This window comes from Pinus tabuliformis, chromosome 6 (assembly GCF_031772625.1).
Source record: "Pinus tabuliformis cultivar Carrire ecotype Pingquan chromosome 6, CPIR1, whole genome shotgun sequence".
In the NCBI taxonomy this organism is placed as follows: Eukaryota; Viridiplantae; Streptophyta; class Pinopsida; order Pinales; family Pinaceae; genus Pinus; species Pinus tabuliformis.
Window position 1 is genome coordinate 884,511,979 of NC_142292.1, and position 6,914 is coordinate 884,518,892.

Here is a 6,914-nt window from a genome sequence, read left to right on the forward strand (position 1 = left end):
AACCGCCCACCCGCGAAACCGCCAACCCTCGCCTGTTAACTCTCTCACATCTTCCGCTCCCGTCAGCCATCGAATCTGCTCGACAGCGATCCGACGACCATCGTTCATCCATTTTCGTTTCTCCCCGTTGGCCTCAATAATCTAATATCCATCATCTGATTCAGCAATTCGACGGCTGTTATTAATCCATCTCGCCTTTGTGCCTTCCCATAGCCTCTCGCCATAAGATCTGGGTCGTCCATCTGATCCATCCAACGGCCAGTGTTCTGCTTCGGCTCTTCGTCCATTCTCAAGGCGTTCTTCAGAGTTTTGGGCTTGACTAATGCACGCAAGAAAGGAAGAGATGATCCAGCAACCTGCACATTTAATCATCAGCTACTGCAGTGAAAGAATAGCATGGTCAAGGACGAGAAAGTACTACCTCGAGTAGTTGAATTCATTCAGCAGTTATGAACATTTATGCAGGAAACATTCCACCTGTTCAAGGAGTACACCAAAGTACCAAATAATGGCAAATTTGTTAATTAAAACAGTGAGAATGTATCAGAGGCCCATAATAGTTTGTAAATGTGGTTGGTGGTCAGTTATGACCCCTCCACGCATAGGCTAGTTGAGATTTTTTGTAAACATACTCCATATATACTCAAAAAAATGATGTAATCAGGTTGATGAGTGTTATTCTGTTGTAAGCTTCAACTTCTCGAGACTGTAACTACTATGTAACCTGCAGCGTCTGGTCTTCATTTCCAGCTAATACAAGCTTTTTTTGTTGTTGATTGTTCACTTTCCACTTCTTCTTCTTGTTCCAGGCTGTGCCTGTTTTGCATTTATTCATGTACTGTTAATATTTAGCATTAGAGGGGCTGTCATCCCACCTTTGTGTTAGGATTTAGCATGTATCATTGAATTTGTTTGCAGGTTTCTGTTGTTTTAATACCGGAGAGCTGTTATCCTGTCTGTGTATTAGAAAACAGATTTACAGACCTTTTAACTGGTTGCAGTCGACCATCACAGGGTCCCGTGCATCTGTTGGTGTAGTTAGTCTTCTCCATCATCACATTTTGTTCAAACTGTGAGTAATTGGTGGTTGAAAGCCTTGTAGTCTGGGGGTGTTCACCCATGTCTAGGGTTAAGCATAGTAGAAGTGGTTATCTGGCTTGAATATGCAGCAATTCTTTCACTCATCCACCATTTATTTCCAACAATTTGTTGAGTTTGTAATGTTCCCAAGCATCTCTGATATACAACCTAGGAGAGTTTCTTGGGGTGATAACAAGCGCAAGCAAGGATGGCAGATGCCCAGTCCTGGCTCAACCTTTGTGGGACAAGTGAGGAGATTATTTTGGAGAATAAGGATGATATTAAAAACGATATTACTTCTAAATTTAAGGATAGGTTATGGGAGGATAAGGAGATAGCCAGGAAAAGAAAGCTAAGATCAACCCCACTCTTACTAACCAGAATTATCTTTCGGTCTTGACTAGTGCTAAGAATAAGATGGACATTGCTAAGATAAGAAATAATTCTCATGAGCTTTGGAGTGAAACTGAGCGTTGGACTATTCCCAAAACACCCTGGAACGAAAGAATCTACCCCCTTTGTGATACTGAGAGAGTTGAAGATGAGAAGCACTTTCTCCTTGAATGGTTGACCCTTACTCACATTCATTCTCCTTTCCAAAACACGTGCCGCATTACCAATCTTCATGACTTGTTAAGTTATCCAAATTGTAGTGATCTCGAAACATATATCTCACTTCTTTTTGTTCATAGAAGTACAATATTAAAGAGTTTTAGGTAATCATCTATTCTTCTTCAGGAATGATAGACCTAATTGGTCTTTGTGGTTGTTAACCATCATCATCACCTTCATTATAATTCCAATACATTCTTCTAAAGAGTGTTGCTTTCCAATAAATGTGAGTTGTATCCACATAGGAGTAATTATCATCCAAAGTTGTAGTAAGTTATTCCATTACTATAAATATGAGACTATTTTGTGTTGAGAGATGGATCAAATCCAATAAATATTTCTTCTTGTGACTTTGGCTATCTCATGTTGTTTATGTTTTTTGTTTTGGTATAAAAGCATATGGCTTGAGATCTGACAATGTGAAAGAAGTAGAATGTGAGGGAAGGTGAGAGAAGACCTGGTCCATAAGAGCATGGGTTGGTTACATATTGAATGTTCAACTTGTGATACTCTCCAAAGATTTGGACGAGCTAAGATGCTTTACTAGGTTGCAAACAAAGTGAGGAATGCCTTGATTAGTAGATCTGAAGCAAACTCCACACTATAAGTATGCTAACAGTTAACTATGGTTGTGTACATCAATTATTAAATAACCACACCCTCGCACCACATCTTAAAGCCATGGATCTCATGAGGTTTGAACTGTTGATGTAGATGTACTACAAGTTCACAATCGATAGACAAATGGAAAGATACAAGGTAAGGATAAATAATTGTCAATGAGCCCCACTTCATCGAGGTGGCCACACATGGAGTCCAGTCCTCCTCGCCTGTGGTAATAAGGGGAATCAACCTATTGTGCATGAGTTGATGTAGAGATTGGTTTGTTGATGAATCAAACATATAATTATACAAGATAAAGTGTAACAACTGAGTGCTTGTGTGGCACCGACTTTGCCATTGGATCTAGTCACAAACTATGAAGTAAGAGGGCATTTAGTGAGTTATATTTAAGAAAGTTTTAGGATGTGCCACTATAGCCATTGAAGGAGTTGCAGATCAAAAGTTAAGACTTCTACAATAAGTGGTTGACTTTGAATGCAGGGTTGCAAGTGTTGAGGATGAGTTGCAAAGGATTAAGATAAAAAATATTAAGCTTGAATGACAACTGGATGTAACCTTCAATAAGGAAGAGGAGGAAAGGATTAAAAGAGAGGAGGTAGCTCATGAAAAAGGATGAATTTGATAGTTGTTTCTCTATTTCAATGAAGTTTGTAGTTCAATCCAAGAAGTTAGAGATGTTGAAAGTCGATTTAGGTAAAAAAATTCAGTTGCTCATACTCCTTAAAATTCATGTTCTGGTGTGGCGTATTGATCTTGTGTGGAAATTAATGTCTAAATATATTCTTAACAAGATTTGGTTGGCATAATCACCCATATTAAATAAACACTAAATAGGAAAAAACGAGCGACCTTAGAATGTCTTTTAAGATTTTATATCTAACTACAGTCCTTAGCTCTACCAACTGCGCTAAGTTGGGAGGTTATTTATTATTTAGAATGATGTGAAATAAATATCTAAATTATTGAATCTTTTTTATAATTTGAATTTGAATTTTTTTATTTATTTAATTAGATTATGAAAAGTTTAAATAAGAATTATATATTTATTTAATAAAAAATTATTGTTTATTTTTTACTAAGTATGAAAAGATTTATAATTTTTTTATTTTCTATTATGTTAAAAAATCAATAATTATATGTGTAATATCAATTTTTTTTACTTATATGTAACTTCATCTTTTTATTATTATTATTATTTTTTTCTTTCTAAATTAGACTAATTCTATTAATGTAACAAAAATAGTACAAGGAGACACTGACCTCTGCAGAGCAAGCCCCAAATTATGCCATGTTTAACAACAAAACACTGGAAAGACACTACCCACACCAAGGAAGCCAATCCAAAACTATAAGAGTTTGCTGTCCACGCAGGGGTAACAACCTTTAGTGCCAGAGTGGAATAATTTTTGAACAATCATCAAAATTAACAACATTGCATTAAAAAAAACACCAGAATAGACCCATAGTATTGGGAGCTGGGAACCCAGAACCTGAAAAACATTGACCAGCTAGGTGTTGTTAGGAGGAGGAGGTTCTTCCACTATCAGACACTTGTACGCCTCCATGTCATCTTCTGCATCCTGTTTGTCTCTCGGAGTTTCTTCCATGTTCTTGAAGTGGCCTGGATTGGTGCATCCCTGAGTTGCTTCTGTGCGTCCCTGAGCTGCTTCCAGGGGCTTTTCTCTTGCTGGTGGTGTTCCGCGCCTGAGTATTGCGGGCTGGGTCTTCAGAGTTTTGTGGCTCCTCTCTAAATGCCACCAAGATAGTCGCTATTATGCAGGGACGTTCCAACGTGTAGCGAAATTGAAATTGTGCAGAATGACTGGGCTGCAGAGATGATACAGAGGCAGCAGGAGGCTGGGGAGCAGCGTCAATAGGTTGAGGACCTGCAGTCTGAGCCCGCCCTCGACCGCTGCGAGTGGCTGGGTAGCGTCCAGAGAAATGAGCCGTCGAAGGGGAGGATGAGTCAGAGGGGGACGAGTCAGAGAGGGACAAGGAGGGGGGCGATCTTCCTCTGCTACTGCCCCTCCTGCAGCGCATTCGATGACGCAGATGAGGCATGCTCACCTGGGCAAAATTGAGCGGACGAGGACGAGAAGGAGCAGTGCCAAAGAATGAGTGGTCAATGGGAACAGAAGGACCTGTAATCAGTGGTTCAGAGTAGAGATTCAAGACCGAAGAACCAGTGCGTAGGCAGCATAGAAAACTCTGTGAGAAATGAGCACCATCCACCATCTCAATGAAAAACAGAACTTGACAGCGTCTCCCCATTGTCATGCGCGAGCTCAGCTCTGCAGCAGCAGGGAGATAATTGCAGTTCAGAGGAGGCAGAGCGGGGGGAAGACGGTCTGAAGAGGCCATCTTAAAAACCAAATTGATGAAGCCTCGACCCGCACAGTTCATTAATGTGCCATTAATATCGGCAGTGGGATTCTGTATATGCTTCTGAGTGGAAGCGTGGGTGGTTAGGTGGCCTCGCCACTTGCCAACCCAAGATCGCTACATAGTCCCTGCGTGCCTAAACACCCACATCCGAGAACCTCATATTTTATTTTTATTATTGCTACTTACTTTTATTGTTATTTTTAAAAATAATGTTTTTATATAATTTTTTATTACTGTATAATTATTAAAATATTATTATTATTTTAAGTGTGTATTTTTTTCGCATTTATAAAATAAAGTACACTCGTGTGTGCTAGAGGTATCGATGATCACCTACCACATGGTTTGGGTTATGTTTACACATTTATTTTAGTAATCATGAGAATATTGAGTTTGGAAATGATTGTCTTTTTATTTTAATTTTTTTTATTTAAAAATTAAGGATTTTTATTTATTAATATAAAAGTTTTTAAATATTGGTTTTTTGGTATAAGGGGTTTACGTACAGTAATGCTTTTATTTAAAAAAAAAGTTTGTGTTTTTTTTAATGTATTGATGAATTTAAATCAAATACTTTTCATTTAATAATGAATAATTATTTTTGATGTTTTTAATTTGGTAATTATGTGATTATAAAAATAATATAATGATTAATAAAAATAGAGATTTTTTATAAATAATTCTAGTATGATTTTATTTTAATATTTTTTATTTAATTAATAATGTTGATGTATACAAAATTGTTTATATAAAATTATGATTTTTTTATATTATTTTTATTCAAAATTAATAATTTTTATTAATTAATATAGCAATGTTTATTTATTTATTTTTGTTAAAATAAATATTTTTTTTATCAAGTTTGCTAAAATGTGGTTTCTAGCCAGTCTACAAGTATATTCACTTAAAACTTTATTCATATAAGAGCTCACTGAGACTAGAAACTAATACAACAATATTTATAGACATGAAGTCATTACAACAATATTCAAGACATTATAACTCATGTCAAAAATGAAGATTTCAACTAGGTAGGAAAAATAACAAAAATAACAATCATTTCCCCCAAACCGTAATTCAATGAAAAATTAATGTCTTTTAATTAATATTGATATATATTTTTAAATACCATTTAATTTATAATGGATTTTTTTATTAATTAATAGTTAATGACGAAAATATATTTTGTTTATAATATTTTTAAAAATAAAATATTTATTTTTATTAAAAAAAATTAAATGGCAAATTTAATTGAATCAATACTTTTTGTTTATTAATAATGAATTATGAATTAATATAGACGCGTTTTTTTAAAATGTATTTGGTTTATAATGAATTTTATTTATTAATTATAGTTAATGATGAGAATACATTTTGTTTATAATATATATATATATATTAAATTGAATTTTTTAATTTTTGATATATATATATATATATATATATATATATATATATATATATATATATTAAATTGAATTTTTTAATTTTATCAAATTAACATTTTTTGTTTATGTAATATCTGAAATATGTATACATATTTATAAATGACCATGGTTGATTATTGAAGTTGAACGTTTTCTTTCAAAAAAAATTGAATTTCTTAATTTTATCAAATTAATATTTTTTGTTTATGTAATATCTCTCATAAAAACTTGTAAATATTTAATTATTATGGATAACTTTTGGTTGTGGGTTCTGTAAAGTCAAATATGTATACATATTTATAAATGACCATGGTTGATTATTCAACTTCAACGTCTTCTTTCCATAAGAGTTCTAGTAATTTAACATAAGGAACCGCATATGACCCAATTGACATCGAGATAACATCCACTTTGTCGTCCCACTCCGTCATCTAACACATTCTGGAAGGCAAAGAGTGGGTCAAAGGTCATGTAGCCAAATACCCAACAAACCTTGTAGACCCCAATACATGCTTTGGGCACCATTCATTTGGAGATCCCTTGCGTATACTCCATCATGTTGGCTCCATCAACGAAATAGCCTGCGACGATGGAGGTGGTTTGCGTGTCATGGCCTTGTGAGTCTCGCACTAAACAAATTTCCACTATCTCGTTCAAGGGGCCAAACGTGGCTTCATAGCCTTTGTAGAAACACCGTGCTCCAACCAATACAACCACATCAACATAATAATATATAGGGTGAAATGTTAGCTTGTAAAAATGTGAAAATATTAATTACGAGCAATT